Below are 18,224 nucleotides of genomic sequence, written 5' to 3'. Positions count from 1 at the left end.
AACCTGGCAACACCTCGGACCGAGCCCCATGACCGCCCCGAACAAAGCAAATCGCTCAAATGTTGCCAACCTCCGAATATTTCACTTCAAAAAATCTGTTTTTTCATACATTTTACAAATCGCCTAACAGACGACCCGCCATCTTGTTGAAAAAAAAAAATTAATCCGATTTGGCAAAATTGAGGATATATCCGAGAAAATTTTAAAAAATGGCAACAAAATATTAAAAATCCCAAGAGATACGACCTCCCAAAAACACCTCGAAAATTGAAAAATTTCAAACTCAAATATCTCGGCGGCCATCTTGGTTTTTCATTTTTTTCCAATTTCAACGTAACGCCCACCCGAATATTATTCGAAAAAGAAACAAACATCAGCATAAAGTCAATCGACCGCCATCTTGAATCTATGGCATCTCATATTTTTCCCTTTGCCTCGGGGGGGAGAGGAGAAAACCCGCCATAGACAACAAAGTCGCTCCTAGACGGCAACATGGAGAACGGCATGTCAGTCAGTCAGTGGTAAGTTCAGGATTATATATATATAATAATAATTAGCAGTGTGGTAAAAATTAAACACTTAGGTATAATTTTATCAGAAATTATAAGTAGATGGAATGGACTTATTGGAATATATTTTCATTGGCCTATTTGTGTGCTATTTTAACTACTATAATACATTTTTCATTGGACTGCTTGTGTGCAATATTAGGTCTTATCTATTAATTTAGATCTGTGTTACGAAACATGAATTTATAAAATACTAGCTGTGTAAGCGGGTTTGGAACGATCAGGAAATTGTATAATGGATTTCTAGAATATAGAAATAGGTATTTGCTATAGGAGCTACATAGTTTACTACATATTTTATGTTATTTTATGCTATTTTATGTTATTCTATTATTTGCATTGTAGTTTGCACCTATAATTGAGGTAGCACTTGTACCTGTGTCTTATTTCCTTCTGTGTACCTTTACCGATTGTTGGTGTATACTTTGTTGGTGTAACATAATAATAATAAATAAATAAATAAATAGCAGGGATGGGTTTCTTCTCTTTTTGTCTTTGAGATGCTGCTGTAATCCTATTTACTTTTTTATAATATAAGAGTAGCAGAGGAGAATGCAGTCCACCGGATGGTAAGTGGCCCATGGATATTTGTAATCAACCCCAGATAAGATAAGATTCCTACCTGAGGTCGCCCACAAAGCTACCCCTGAGGACTAGTTTTGGTACCTACACTAAATTATTTTCGTACACTAAATTATATTTTACATATTGATTTTATACTTCCATATAATAAAAATGTATCACATAAGTGGCCACCGACATTTTACATCTGTAATCAACTACCTATTATCACGGTACAAATATACAGTATTTCATCTTCATATAAACGCACGAAACGCATGTTATACCTACGCGCCTCGAGGTCGATACTCACTACACTCTACACTTCCTATATAATTTACCATAATATTCATTTGTTTAAATAAAAAATATAACATTAACAATCAAAAAACTATGCAGAAAGTCAAGTATGCAGATGTAATTGAAATATTGTAGGCGGGCAGCCCTAACGCGTAACCTTGCTCAGCGCTCCCGTAGGTATCTAATTCAAGGACAGGGCCGAGTTAAAATACTGTATAGATCCTTATACTGTGCTATTATTATAGAATAGGAGTTTTTCCTAGAGACTAAGATGATAACCTCATTTATAAGTCAGCCGGCATCCACAGGGTGAATCCTAATGTAATTAATTACTTCATGTAGAACTTATTGCGAGAAATTACACATCGACCTGCTCTGCTAATTTAATTCCTAACAAAATAATATATTCAGTTCATTTTGTTTCTTAAAGGTGATAAAACAAATATTTTTCGACCGGGGATTTTGGTACCAACGCAACAAAGAGTGAAGCAGTTGTTCTGATCTAAAGGTTTATGTCTGCTGACTTACGTAATATAAGGCAATTATCTCAATCTTCAGGAGTGAAAACGCCAGGTGCGTTGTGTGTTGTCCCTGTAGTTTCGGGACCAGAAAAGGCTACGGTATCCCCTGCTTGTCCTAAGAGGTGATTAAAAGGGGGTATCTGGGATTGCAGGCGCCAAGAGTGGGAGTTCGAACCGTCCAGCCAGCGACCTCGGGCAGGACGGCGGTATGTGTGGTCGCATACCGTCGTAAGCACCAGACGGTGTGGCGAGCGCCAAGCTCGCCTGGGCGGAGCCCGACGGGGTAACGCGCTAAGAGGGCTCCGGTTGCCTTCCTTTGGATATCCCGGAGCCCTCAACCCAGCGCCGAGGACGGCCACTGGGGGGGTTTTTGTGCGGTAAGAATCCCACATAACCCTGCGTCGCTCCCACAGCACCGGGTACCTTGTGAAGGTTCCCCCTCGAAAACAAAAAAAAAGGTGCGTTGTGTGTTGAGTTCTATCCAAATCTGGAGGCACGGCAGTGCCTCCGCCAAGTCGAGCCTAGATATATCTTGGTCACAGATATTCATAAGCGGCAATGAAAACGTACCATCAGTGGACTACATGCCTATTTATTTCTTTAATCATAGAGAATATTTTTTAAGTTAAACCAAAGACTTAGGTCATATTTCGTAGAATAACAACCAAATCACACATAACACAATATACACAACCAGCTTACGTTCACCACGAAGCTATAAGAAGCTTATCGAGCTTACCATCTCATAATAGCTACAGATACAGATATAGTACATAATATACCTTTATGTGCATCGTTAATGGCAGAATCTATTGATTGTTTACAGGTATGTACATGAAGCAAAGACAGCCTAATTGCTGATAGGCCGATTCTAAGTCCAGAGAGTCCAAGAATCAAGTCTCAGTTACCTTTAGTTAATTTTTGAAGTTATGTGCATGTTATAAATTAATTGTTACTTATTTTACTTACTTTAACGTGACACTGTGTGGAAACGTACACGCCCGAGAGTACTTTAAAAAAAGATCTAAAAGGTATAGTCTTTTTTTATGAGGGGGAAACTTTCAAAAGGTACCCTATGTCGTGGGAGTGACACGGGGCTATGTGGGATTCTTATCGCACTAAAACCCCCCCGGTGACCATCCTCGGCGCTGCGTTGAGGACTCCGGGATCTCCAGGGATCGCAACCGGAGTCCTCTAAGCGCGTTGCCCCAAGGTATAAAGTGTACCATTCCGCATTGGGTCAGTTTGGTGGAATATGGCCTACACCACTGGTCTATGCCTAAACCCCTCTCAATTTGAGAAAATATGTTAAACATTGAGTTCTCAATGCTCTAAGTTCCTACAATATTATTACTGTATCCTTCAACATATACGTGAAGCAGGGAGGCCTTTCCGTATAAAGTTCCGTTTAAGGTAAAAACATAATCATATTTCTCTGCAATAGTTTGACTTGCACAGCTCATGTGTGCGGCTGTGTAGACATAAATACATGAATACACATTATATGGAAGACTACTTCGTCTGCCACGACACGTGTCTGATACGTTCTATGTATGTAGATGTTAATTAACCTTTACTCCGAAAAACACGACCAAATTTAAAACAATGCAAAACAAATGACGCAAAAATAAGGAGACAAGAAAAATATCGCAGAAAGTTTATAACTAAGTTTAGTTAGTTACAACTTACTCGTACTGCAATTTACCTTTACGTACGTGTTCTGTTGGAATTGGCGCTTTTTAGTTACGATGGAGTCCCCAGGACTTAAAAGAACGAATATACCTCTTTTATTACGAACTTGAAGTAGCAAATAGTAGTAGGAACCGTTTTTTTGTCCACGTGGGGGAAACCTTCAAAAAGTACCCGGTGTCGTGAGAGCGATACGGAGTTATGTGGGATTTTTATCGCACTAACCCTCCCTATGTCTACACTTACCTACCCTAGTATGTGATAAACGGTTGTACATACGTATTATTATTATTGCTTTGTTTAAACAAATATCTTCTCAAGCCGCATTGTGTTGAAGAGAGAGAGAAAATTTTACTGCAAGAAATACAGGCCACATGGTTAGCATCTGTTAAATATCACACTTTTTACAACTTTGGGGTCGGGTGTCGACGGCACATAGCTTACGTCGGCTTTACGCCGAATTTTCTTTGTATTTTAGTTTCCAAGCAGTGCATTTTTTAGGAAAATCACTTACTATAAACAGTTTACTTGCTATAAACAGTACCTTACTTACTTTTACTTGTATTGAAGGGTGTGGTAAGGGAGACATACTTTTGCGATGCGTTCCAGCCTAGTCCTCAAGGGTAGAGGCTCAACTGTTGCCGACCTAAGGTTGGAATATGTAATCCTATCTGGGATGGATTACAGACGTCAATGGATGGCTCTTATCATCGGGTGATATAATATCGTCTGCTACACCTATATTATAAAAAAACGATTGTTTATAAGTGGTCATGTCATTGACTCTAGGGAATTGGTTTGACAGTATAAATACGTACTTCAAATACTACTTCTGCTATTCCAAGCGGCAATTGTTGAGGCTCATGACTAGAGACACGGGAATGACTTGATCCTTAGAGATAGAAACGCGTCTGTAACCTTCACGTAGTTTTGCAATCAATAACAGACGCCAGTATACCATAGGTGGCACTGACATCTTAATACGGACATTGGAATATGGAGGACATCTTTGCGGTTCGACCTGCAATACAGCACAACTGCGCTATAGTCTGTAGGATGCGGTGAGGGAGAGAACTACTAGGCATTCCACCTTAGTCGTTATGACTAGCAAACAATTTGTGCTCAATCCCAGGACAAATCAGCAATAACCAATCTTATCCTATGTGATATTGTTGCTACGTGTAGCGAAACACATGTTGGTGGTGGTATATATGGTGGTGTATTTTTTTTTTAATTTTTTGCTTCTGCACGCATCCTTTGTGGGAGGGAGGGTGGTACATACTTCATGGTTTAAAATATATACCATCATACATATTAGTAGCGGATTGTTGCGAAGTAGTTTTAATCCTAACTTAATGTTATGTTATTTTTTATTTAACGCATTTAGAAAACACTTATTTTCCCAGACAGAAGCCGAATCCTTGAACTAAAATATGAAAGGTTACGTTTTTTATACAGAGAGCGTCTGGTGTGAATGTTAGTGATTCCTATCTACGAATGTAGACGGTAAAAACCTTTTTTGAATAAATAATGCACCGTCTAAAAGCTTCGGGACTAGATGAAATATCTGAATAGTGAATTTGGAGAATTTCTTTATTCATTCCTCCTCGTACTACCGCTGAATTCGATATTGATTGATTACCTGTGCCTTTATTGAAGAGCATTAAGCCAAAACATTGGAGCCGCTGTGAGCTCTAAATAAAAATGTCGCCCCCAGCCCAACTGATTTGGTACACGTACGCAATTACGAAATACGGGTTCGATTTTCGGGAAATCCGTGTGGTGCATTAAATAATCTTGGTTGGGTAACTTTAATATTATAAATGCAAATGTGTTTTTAGGGTTCCGTACCCAAAGAGTAAAAACGGAACCCTATTACTAATACTTCGCTGTCTGTCCGTCTGTCCGTCTGTCACAGGGCTATATCTCCGGAAGCGTTATAGATAGACACATGAATTTACAGAGGATGCATAACAGTGGCAGCTATAACAACAAATACTAAAAATAAAATAAAGTTGAATATTAAAGGGGGTCTCCATACAACAAACAGGATTATTTCGGCGGTACGGAAGCCTCCATGTGATAGAAGTATGAAATTACTTGGAACACCACATATTTTTTATTCACCACATGTCATATCTAGATACAATAATTATACTCATTAATGTGAAATTCTCTTGCTAGTACCATGAACCACGTAAATAATGGTAGCTAAATTATTTTGTATTTACTCGTAAATTTTAATGAATTTTGATGGAATAAATGCTGAATGTTAACTCAAAATACGGATGGACGAGAAGTTTTTTGTGTGATATTGTTCGTATCACACTCAAACATGCTAAAAAAAATGATCGACTGACTTCTTCTTACCCACTGGTGAAGTTATCTAATATTTTTCTAGCGTATGTATGTTTTCGTAACTGTGTATCTATTCATTGACGGATTTTAGGTGTGTGGCGACTTCCCGCTACTCGTAAATAGATGGTACCACGAGTATCCTGAATCGCGCTGTCGAAAACTTCTAAATACAAGTTCCGAACTGAGACTGTTGAAGCACGGCCACTCCCAGGCACGATCACCTAGCCCGGCGGGAGATCTCCCTTTGCTAAAGGTGCTTGCTTATTCAAAAAATCGAGATACAGATTTGCAGAACTATCATTTTTGTTACACGTACACTGTACAGATTCAGGATTGATCTCCAACAAACCAAAACAAATTGGTTTATAACGGACATCCATTAATTCCGTTCAGTTCCAGTGTTGGCAGTTGACTTTTAAAATGCCGAATAGTAAACGTTCATTTTCGAACGAGCAAATATGAAAAGTTTGTGTATTAATATCAACGATACGGCCAGTGTCTGGTTCGGTTTTATGCTTTTAACGTGTGGATTAATTCGAATTGATATGTTTCAATAAATCGAACAGTGATCCAAGTTTTATAGTACTGTTTAGTAGGAAATAATAGAAAAGAATTACAATTAGAAGTTTGTATCTTATTCACAAAAGCAGTGATAGCATAGTTATTAAAAATTTGGCCCCTCAATCGTGGAATCCAGGGTTTGAATTTAGGCACACACATAATATACTCGTATGTATGCGTATTACAATTAATTATTACTTTCTTAAGGGTTGATGGAAAACGTTATGATGAAGACGCATGGGTAAGATATCTTAAAAAATTCTCAATGCTATGTGAAGTCTAAATGCACACTTGGACAGCGCGGCGTACTATGGCATACATGTGTTTCAGCATGAGAGGAAATCAGTGCCCAGCAATGATACAATAAAGAATTCACGCCGATTAAAATGTACGCATTTAACTAAACAAGTAAATAGGCGTATTTTATCTATTTTTGGCAGTACATAAATAATATTTCTACAGTAATAAAATGGCTGACGTGTGAAAAATAACCTAACAAAACCGAGGGAATGCAACAAATGGAACGGAAAATAGCGAATTTATGAAAGTGGGTACTGACCATTTTGTATGAAAACCGTTTGGTTCGGTTCTGCTTAATATTCATATTCCCCTGAAAGGAAAAGTGTAAGAATTTATTATCAAAACCGATGTATCTTTTCAAATTTCACATTTGTGTAGTTTTGATTTGTTTTATAATTTACAACTTTCAATTTAATGGGATTCTAACCGTGTAGGTATAACCGTGAAAAATTAAAACCTATGGTTAGTAAAAAAATATAATACAATACATACACGCAAAAGTACCGAAATAATCTATTTCTATTCAGTAGAAATGGCTATGTTTGTATAATATTACTATGTCTTTACTTAAGTACAATAAAGAGGATATAAACATTCTTCTTCTTCTACAGGCCTTCTTCGCATTTTAATTGGGGTCGGCTCTCCTAATAATTTTTCTCCAGAGCTGGCGGTTAAATAAATAAATAAATGTTTTCTACACTCACAGCCCCACACTAGGATTCCCATGTGTCGTGGGTGCCATTGACACACACATAGACAAATACACAAACACCCAGACCCAGAAATAGCGATCTAAATTCATCATTTAGGTATCTGTCTGGCCGGGGATCGAACCCGGGACCCTTTGCGCGTCAGACCGGTATGTTGGCCGCTCCGCCACGTGGGTCGTCGGGTTCGGGATAGTCTTTGGGTCAATATTATAGGAATATGTTTTATATAAAAGGATATATAAATTCATATGTATAAAAAAATAATAGAACAATATTACAATAACATTTTTTTCGATTTGTACGAATTGGTTAAATATTAATTAAATTAAAATAGTAATTGGAAAACGAAGAACGACATACCATGCGATGTTTTAACGGTAAACGTTAAACATTGAATAACAAATTGATTCCGCGTACGGCACTGATGTTTACATTCACTTTTGAAAGTACCATCGTATACTCATTTCAACGTTTTCGTTTAATTCACGCGTTTTGTGATTTTCGACAAATTTTGTCGCAAATTGATATCTATAAATGCTGTGTGATTTATTCTTATATCACGAGATTATATGTTATGTTAGAAAAGCAGTGATAGAGCCTGGTGGTTAAGAAACTCGGCCGAGGTTCAAATACCTCCAAAGTTATTTATGTGCTTATTAGAAATTAATTATTACTTGCTTAAACGGTGAAGAAAAACATCGTGAGAAAACCTAAAAAAAAATGTTTTCAAAGGTATGTGAAGTCTACCAATTCGAAGGTAGGAAGGAATGAAGGTGAGTTTTAATTAACGTACATAAGCAATATTAAGGCTTTCACGGATGTCTGTCTATGGAGATAAATTAAGATTGGGTCTTATATTACTTTTATATTTTTCTAAGGTAACATTTACACAGAAGGAAATTTAAATCTCTCTACTTTCTATTTGGACGCACTTAGGTGTTCTTCCCGGAACCTCATATTTTTAAACGATTAAGTTTATTCGGTAGAAAGCTCTGTCAATATGTGTTATATTCTCAAAAATTATATGGAATATTCAAAATGATAAGTTTGGTTTCGTACTAAAATAAAAAATAATATACATTTCATTGAAACAATAAGCACAGCACAAAGCAGACACATCTTAGATACTTCCATGATCTTAGAACTTAGAACACCTGTAAATATATCAGGAAGGGCAACAAATACATCAATGCCTGTAACACAGTCGGGAAAGATAAATCAGACTGTATGTCTTGTCAACATGTCAACGGCACTTCCCACTAGTATGTAGAACGTTTCGTAATCTGTCTGTATGTAGGTACGTTCTCAAACTTTGATGAAACTCTAAGTAAATGAAGTTTTTTGAAGAACAGGTTATTATTATTGTCATCGTTAGATCTTGTTCAACTATTACAGGGGGGCTAGCCAAGTTGACATTCTACAGTCGCTTGCGCTGTAGAAACGCTATAGAAACGCTAAAATATATGAAATTATCAATGATCACGTGATCTTGGTATATAAGCGGTTTGAAAACATAGGTTGACTAGTAATTAGTACCTTTTTCTATGTATATCATAGATATAACAAAGGAGCATTCAATCTGCCTGGGGGGTTACTACCATCTCTTAGAACAATATTATTTAAATCATACATTGAAAATGATGTTTTAAGAAGGTCGTGGTAAGAAACAAAATAATGTTAATGCAATATTGAAGTAAAATTTTCCTGAACTATGATGGTTTTTAAAAGATGGTGGTAGACCCCCTGATCGGATATGAAAACTGTAGGCAGTTATAGGTAGGCCTATGGATATCTATAATTAACTTTACATAATATAGTTTTACCTGTGGGCGACCACATATTCTACGTTGCTACCTATGAGAAATAAGGGATGGAACAATTGGCATGATGACAGTATTAAAAAATCAAAGAATAAGTGATTTAAGTAAACACAATATATTGAAAGGATCCTCAAAAATGACCCACTTTTAAAAAAACCTTAAAGATTTATTATATTTTCAATGAAATAAAAGTATAAAATACTGCAGTCGGCCATTTTGTCTGAAACGCTCATCGGGCGCGAATGACGTAATTTTTGGGTATTTCACGGAATTGATTGAAATTTTGTATGCGAAGTTCTAGTGTGACATCACCAACGGACGCCATGACACCTGCGAGCGTTTTTGCGCTTAATTCAAAATAGGTATAAAAAGATGCTATTGTTAATACTGAATTTATTGCCGAAATAATACGATTTTTGGAATCAGTACACATGTACGTACATTATAGAAGGGCTTTTCAAAATTTGTCATCATGCCTATTGAACTAAAGTTCAGGAAAATTATCAACACTAACGGTCGTCAATTGTCTATTATGCGTGTTTACACTATACAAACCAGCGTTATGTGGAACATCCCGTATAAATATATCTCCATTACAACACTCTACAACCAGAACACAGCAACGCTTCACACTGTCCTTCACACTTCATCATGTTAAAGAATAGATATAGGAATAGCAGTGCCAGCGATACCACTGGCATGGACGAAGGTTTCTTAGTTTGATTTAACATCCAAGTGAACAATACTTAACGAATTCGGAAAACATCATCAGCCATTACTGCCCCACTGCTGGGCACGGGTCTTCTCTCTGAGTGAGGAGGATTAGGTCATAGTCCATTGCGCTGGCGGTGCGTATCGGTAGACTTCACATAACTTTTAGAGTTTGTTTTTCTATAAATCTCTCTGGTATACAGGTTTCTTCACGATGTTTTCCTTCGCGGTGTTAAGCAAGTGTTAATTAATTTCAAATACGCACTTAATTTTGAAAATCAGAGGTGCGTGTCTGAAATTAGAACTTCGGACCCCTCGATCGATCGACCGAGTTTCTTAACCACTAGGTTATCATTGCCGAATACGAAAAATAGGTAAACATTATACAATATACTCGACAAAGATAATCAGGCTGTATGTCTTGTCACCGCTTCCAGTCACGTGAGCGTAGAACTGTTAATTAAACACATTCGTTTCCGAAGCTCATTGTTGATACGAGTATTGGTTTTAATTATCGTAGCTGATCGAGGCAAATTAATTAGTACTAATTGGTAGACGTGATGTATGTTACATTTCTTTGTTTGTATAATATCATCAGAAAGTAGGGAAATATCGTGTTTCAATTTAGTTGTAACGCGTATTAGGGTGTTAATATAATACAAGCGACTATATTGTCACTGTTGTTGTCAGTGACAGCCGCCGATTGTCGTCAGCTGTCTTCGTATGTCGTAAGTTACCATTGCCATCATCGTCAGTGACCGTCGCCAATTGTCGTCAACCGTCGCCAATTTTCGTAACTGACTATCACGATCTATTGTCAGTGATCGTCGCAAATTGTCGTCAACTGTCACCGTATGTAGTAAGTGACCATCGTCATCTTTTGTCAGTGATCGTCGCAAATTGTCGTCAACCGTCACCGTATGTCGTAAGTGACCATCGCCATCTATTGTCAGTGATCGTAGCAAATTGTCGTCAACTGTCGCCGTTTTTCGTAACTGACGATCGTCATATATTGTCAGCGACTGTCGCCAATAGTCGTCAACCGTTGCCGTTTGTTGTAACTGACCATCGCCATCTGTTGTCAGTGACCGTCGCCGTCTGTGATCAACTATCGTAAATTGTCACCACGTGTCGTCAGACTCGCCATCACCGTACCATCGCCGACTGTCTTATTTATGAACTGTCGCTCATCTTAGCTCATTGTTTGGTAGTATGCGACTTTCTTTAAGTAGCATTACATTTATTTCTTTGGTTGCAGAACTCTTTTCTTGAACTCGTTCCCTAAGTACTTAGCGAGAATGTGTAGAGCCTTATCTTCACATTCTTACCTACATAGATTCTCTTAACACTGTTTTTATAGCCTTCACTGTCAAATCACAAACAGTAGCACTTTTAAGTCATTCCAGCTTAATTAAAGCCTATAAATTCACAACACACTGTATATACAAAAAACTATGCAAAATCGCGTAAATTTTTGGTACAAGGACGCAAACATGTCATCACGGGTATTGTCACAACACTAAACACTACAAATATCTCATTTAAGCGCGGCCTTGTTCCCGGACCCCGGAATTGAATTCCGGAGGAGATTTACTGCGACACAACCCTAGCGATTATTCAGCGAATAGTTCCTACTTTTTGCCGTACAGTGATATGCTTGAGTATGTAAGAAATCTTGGATTTTTTAGGGTTCGGTACCCTAAGGGGAAAAACGGAACCCTATTACTAAGACTTCGCTGTCTATCCGTCTCTCTGTCTGTCCGTATGTCACAGGGCTCTATCTCTGGAACTGTAATACATAGACACTTGAAATTTTTACAGAGGATGCACAACAAAAAAATAAAAAGCTGAATATAAAAAAGGGGTCCCCAACCCCATACAACAAACTGGTATTTTTCAATATTTTTCGAATTAACCGTTGAACCGTTATAGGTAGAATGTTTAAATGTTTACAATGTATGTATTTAAATGGCTGCTATAACAACAATTACTAGACAAAAATGTAAAATTTTGACAGTACGGAGTCCTCAGGGTGCAGGTTTAACTTGCACTTGGGCAATTATTATAATATAGAAGTAGCAAACGAAGGTGCAGGGTAAGTGGCTACTACAGCGCAGACATATCTGTAATCAACCCCAGATAGGATTAGATATTCCTACCTGAGGGCTAAGCTGGAACGCCTCGGAGAAGTATGTCTCCCTTACCATACCCTTCAAAACGGAACAAAGCAGTGCCTAACACTGCTGTTATTAGGTAGAAATAGGTGTGGCGGTGGTGCCGCCGGAGTCGAACCACAAAGGGTTCTACCACCTTCAATACTTCATACCTCTATATTATAATAAAAATACATAATATTGATACAACACGTTACATATTGTGACTTTTCCATATAAAAAGAAGGCATATATTTTTATGACGTCATTTTAAAATAGAGAACAGTCTTATAGTCTGTCTGAAATTAAACAGAAACTGTAACCTACATTATATTCGCCGTAAATAGAATTGAAGCTAAACCTAAGGTAGGTCACAAAATGCATTTGGACTGCGCTAGAATACTTCATGCCTGGCCTTTTGTACGAGTAACATAAATCAATACTGGGTATGAGCGTATTCTTGGAGTTTTTATGCACTTATTTTATTTGTATGATTCAAGTTTCTTTTTTTTTTTCAAATTGAACTATATAGTTTGAATGTAAGTTAGGAATTAAGGAAGGAAGAAAATTAAGGAAGTAAGAAAGGAAATTGATTTTTTAATGATCTAACTGTGCAGTTTTGTGTTTCTATCAAAAGTGGTGTAATTTATCTTTAAACCACCACCTGCTTTTTCCAAAATACTATGTGTCACAATGCTCGCTTTAAAAGTAGCCGACTTCCATACGAATTTTTAACCCTTTTTGCACCCTCTGAAGAGCTTAAAAATCCTCTCTTAATCCTCGTCTTAAAAACAACGTCTTTGAAATTTCAGCTTTCTTGATTCAGGGGGCGTAAGTCAAGACTTATCGTTTTAAATATATAGATTTAATCATCCACCTTTGAAAAATGTATCCTGCATATTGATGGTAAAATACTACATACTATAAATTTTATTGTTGATCGAGCTCATCGAATAATTTAAAGAGGGTTACACACCCAATACCCATTTCATTTTCATTAAGAAAAAGGTCACGCATGGGTGCAATAACCTCACCACATTCCCAATGAAATGGTGTGGTAAGGGGAGATTTACGGTTTTAATCTAAAATTGCATTTAGCAAGATTCTACAGATTACTTTTCCCAGTATTTGCAGTAACTCGGGTGCTCGTAGAAAGCCCGAGTCATGCAAAAGCACAAGTTGTAATTAAATTCTTAAGTAATGTTTAAGTTGAATTGAAGACATCTCGGTCTTAGGCACGTGTCACATTGACGATGTAACGTAAAAGTTAGGAAACTAGTAATTTTTACAAAAATCTACTGGTTAAAAATCTCTGACAAGGGAAGTAATGTTAGGCTACATTACTGTCATAGATTGATTATTATTGTTATTACAGGTGATAGTTGATTACAAATATTAAGCTTACAGTAGTTACTTAGGTTACTGGCAGTACTTACTGGCAGTAGCTACTTAAGTTGGTGGTGTCTAGACTCATTTATTACTTCAATTTGTTTTACTTAGTAACTAGAGATTTATTGAAAAAACGATTTCTTCAAAATATAATCTGTATTATTCTCACAGTTTAGACGAATCGAACGACACATCATATTAAATCCATCAATCAGAGCATCATGTTAAAAATGAGACATACTGTAGAATCGTAAATACACACTTATGCTCGAAAAATATTAGCCATAAACATAGTTTTCTCGCTTACTCGCCCCCTGTGAAACAATTTTGTGAACTCCGCTTGTTGCTTTGTGTAATCAACTTTTATTTGTCCCGTCGAACATATTCAAATGGGAACAACTGCAGGATTGAATATTCTGTTTCTGTTTTACAAACAACAAACTACATTATATTGTATTGGAATATTGTTCAAAGTATAAAGTAGTTTGAAGGTGGTAGAACCCTTTGTTGTTCGAGTCCGGCGGCATCACCGCCATACCTATTTCTGCCTAATAACAGCAGTGTTAGGCGCTGCCGTGTTCCGTTTTGAAGGGTGTGGTAACGGAGCCATACTTTTTCGAGGCGTTCCAGCTTAGTCCTCAGGGGTAGTTGCGCATCTGTGGCCGACCTCAGGTAGAAATATCTAATCCTATCTGGGGTTGATTACAGATGTCCATGGCTGGCAGTAGCCACTTACCATCAGGTGGAATGCATGCTCGTCTGTTACTCCTATATTACAAAAAATAATATGTTTATAAGTATTTCGATATGTGGCCCTAGTTTTGTTATTACTGATTGAGAACAATGTACATACTATGTGGATTTTAAAAACCTAGGCATGATGTACATGGCTAGGTTTTTAAAATTTTAAATTTTGCTGTATATTTTTTTTTTACTAGATAGCGGAGGGTAATGTATTTGAAGCGTGTATTGTATATGCCTCATTCTTTGGCATTCCGTCCAGCCCAAACGGCTCCACGGATTATAACATTTTTTTAATAATTTAGAAATAGCAGGCAAGCATGCGGTTGCATATATGGTAAGTAATCAACCCCAGATAAGATTAGTTATTCCTACCTGAGGTCGACTATAGATACGCCGGTTAGGACTAAGCTGGAACGCTTCGAAATAGTCTCCCTTACAACACCCTTCAAATCAGAACACAGCAACGCTTAACACTGCTGTTATGAGGCAGAAATAGGTGTTGCGATGGTGCCGCCGGAGTCCAAACACAAAGGGTTGTATCACCTTCAAAGTAGTCTTACATTTTCTATAAAACTAAAACGCAATTTGCAAATTAATGACTTAGAACTATGGAGCAAGTGAAGCTAATTTAGACCAGACATTTTTATCGTTTAGCCAATAATTTATTTTACAAAACGCTTTTTACACAGCGTTTGTTTAATAGCCTGTTTAAAACTTTTTCTTCTTTTTACTACGTTTTTTCTGAGAGATTAATAGGTATCAATGATCTAGGATTTTAGTAAATTTGTTATAATATGGTAATAAGACATTAAAGAAAAATAGTTACCGCAAACGTTTATTGCCTATTAGTGCTCTTGGATAATATTTTTCTTAGACATTTTTAGTGTTTCTAGTGTACTTTATTACTCGCACTTACCAATACATAAAACTTTATGCTTCTAGATCCATCCAGTTTTACATTATCTGCGATACAGTCAAAGATTGATGTCCGGTATTAATAGAAAATCTATCCTATGGCTTACATATCAAAATCGAAATTTGACAATTTTTTCATACGAAACATGCCAGTTAATCCTAGCCAAAAATCAGTCATAGCCTAGCATAGCATAGTGGTTAAGAAACTCGGCCTCTTGATCGAGGGGTCCGAGGTTCACATCCTAGGCACGCAGCTCTGATTTATCAAAGTTATGTGCGTATTAGAAGTTAATGATCACTTGCTTAAACGAAGTGAACGAAAACATCGTGAGAAAACCTGCATACCTGAGACATTTATAATTAAAAAAATCTCAAAGTTATGTGAAGTGGAATTGGTAAATTCGCACTTGGCCAGCGCGGTGGACTATGACCTAATCCTTCTCATTTTGAGAGGAGAACCGTGCCCATCAGTAGACAGTAAAGGTTTGATGATGAACATTGTCAAATTTCAATTTTTGGTTGATAAAAATTACTTAGATTGAATTAATAACAGCGGGTAATGTTACTTTGATAAACAATGGTAGGCATACTTTAATTATATAGAGCAGATCTTAAGCTTCCTAACAATATATCCTATCTATTATCCAGTAATTAACAGAGTTGTTACGACGGTTATCGTTATACTGACATGTTATATGATATCAGATCAATTAGACCATAGAGTTGATAACTGACAGAATTGTTTATTTATTTATAAAGACAGTCTTGTACGCCATAATAATTTTATGCACATTGTTATACTTCGTTTAATCTTCGTTATTATTTTGTTAATAAATATGGATCATAATGAAATTAACTGACCAGTTGCTGACAGATAGACTACACAATCCTTTATCGATATTACGGAAAACTTGACGTATATATTCGTATGAAGGTTTACTGATGATATTTTATTTGCACACGCATGCACATATATGCAATATTTTCTCCCCACTCCTATTCTTAATAATAAGGTGTTATTACAATATCAATGAATTCCTGAATCATAATACATTTATATTATGACACTAGTGGTGCCCGCGGCTTCGCCCGCATTTTAAAGATATAATATGACATACATAAAACAGAAAATTCGTACCTTCATTGGAATGACAGTGGTGCCATCTATCGGTCTTACCAACTCCCAAACCTTCGTGGGCTCTTGGACAACAACTTTGCAAAAGATCGTCACTTGATCAAATGCATAGTTTCCGATTTTATAAAATGTATATAGACAAATATTCATTTTTATATAAATAGATAGATGATCGACTAACATGGATAAGTAAAGTAACTGTAGGTAAATTATGAAAAAATCGAATTTCGATCTTCTGGGTTGAAAGATCGATTCACTGAATCGATCCATTACTGGATTAAAATAATAGATTTTTTGGTTCAAAACATCGATTCTCCGATTAATCGATCTCAGATCGCCATCCCATCCGTAGTTCCCGTGGGATTTCCGGGATAAAAACTATCTTATGTCCTTTCTCGGGTCTCAGACTATCTTTCTACAAAATTCCATTCAAATCGGTTCAGTGGTTTAGCCATGAAGAAGAGACAGACAGACAGAGTTACTTCCACATTTATAATATTAGTAAGGATTAGTAAGGGAGTAAGGATTTGCTGACATAATTTGTTTGATCCTGATAACCTTTTTTTTCGCTATCCTCGAAAAAGATCGAAGATAGAATCGATTCTTAGGGCCTCGATGTTTTTGTGAATCGATTTATTGCACTTCGATTCGAATCGATTCAATAATCGATCATTTCGGAAAGAATCGCCACCCCTTATATAATCCCAATAAATCTATATAAACAAATATAATGTTGCAACCGTCTCCGATTGCAAGAATTGATATTTTGAAACTCATGGTTATTTAGAGTATGCCAAAAGACCCACAAAGGTAGGTAGGATCCATTATTGGAGCCCGATTAAAAAAATCGACTTTTTTGGTCAAAAAGAACGATTCTCTGATCTAAGATCGCTATTTGGGATCAAAACTATCCTATGTCCATTCTAGGGTCTCAGACTATCTTTGTACAGAATTTCATTAAAATCGGTTCAGTGGTTTAGGCGTGAAGAAGAGACATACAGACAGACAGAGTTACTTTCGCATTTATAATATTAATAAGGTTATCGATTAAAATAATCGACTTTTTGGTCCAAAAGATCGATTCTCCGATTAATCGATCTTAGATCGCCATCCCTAGTTCCCGTGGGATTTCCGGGATAAAAACTATCCTATGTCCGTTCTCGGGTCTCAGACTATCTTTGTACAAAATTTCATTAAAATCGGTTCAGTGGTTTAGGCGTGAAGAAAAGACAACCAGACAGACAGACAGACAGACAGACAGACAGAGTTACTTTCGGATTTATAATATTAGTAAGGATGAAATAATCAAATTCATCGTTTAAATTACTGGTATCTTTTATATAGAATTAGAATTATTAATAATGTTTAATTTGATGACATCTATTTAATTATGTATTTTTAATTTTTAATTATTCTTGTAAGACATATATTTGACTTTGCCATGTAATAATGAACAAGATACATAAATTTTACACGCCCAATGTGGTAGAACATAAGATAATTGTTATAAATTTAAGATTCTTGTAAAATACTATGTTCTTGCAAATAAATTATTTGATTTGATTTGAATAAGTCGGTCATTGGAATTCACTCTCTTGTTCAAATTGTTAACACTTACGTATTTAATGGAAATTTCTAAATATTGTTAACTCTGTTATACACACACAATGACTATACGAGTACGTTTCTAGGTTACAAGGTTAATTGATTCTTTGAATTTAATTACAAATACTTTTAATATATGGCGTAACGAGTTATTAATTAAAGTGATAAATACTATCATAAATC

This window comes from Epargyreus clarus, unplaced genomic scaffold (assembly GCF_041222505.1).
Source record: "Epargyreus clarus isolate Ecla_fem2 unplaced genomic scaffold, WU_Ecla_fem_2.2 ptg000018l, whole genome shotgun sequence".
In the NCBI taxonomy this organism is placed as follows: Eukaryota; Metazoa; Arthropoda; class Insecta; order Lepidoptera; family Hesperiidae; genus Epargyreus; species Epargyreus clarus.
Note: the sequence above shows the minus strand (reverse complement) of the source record.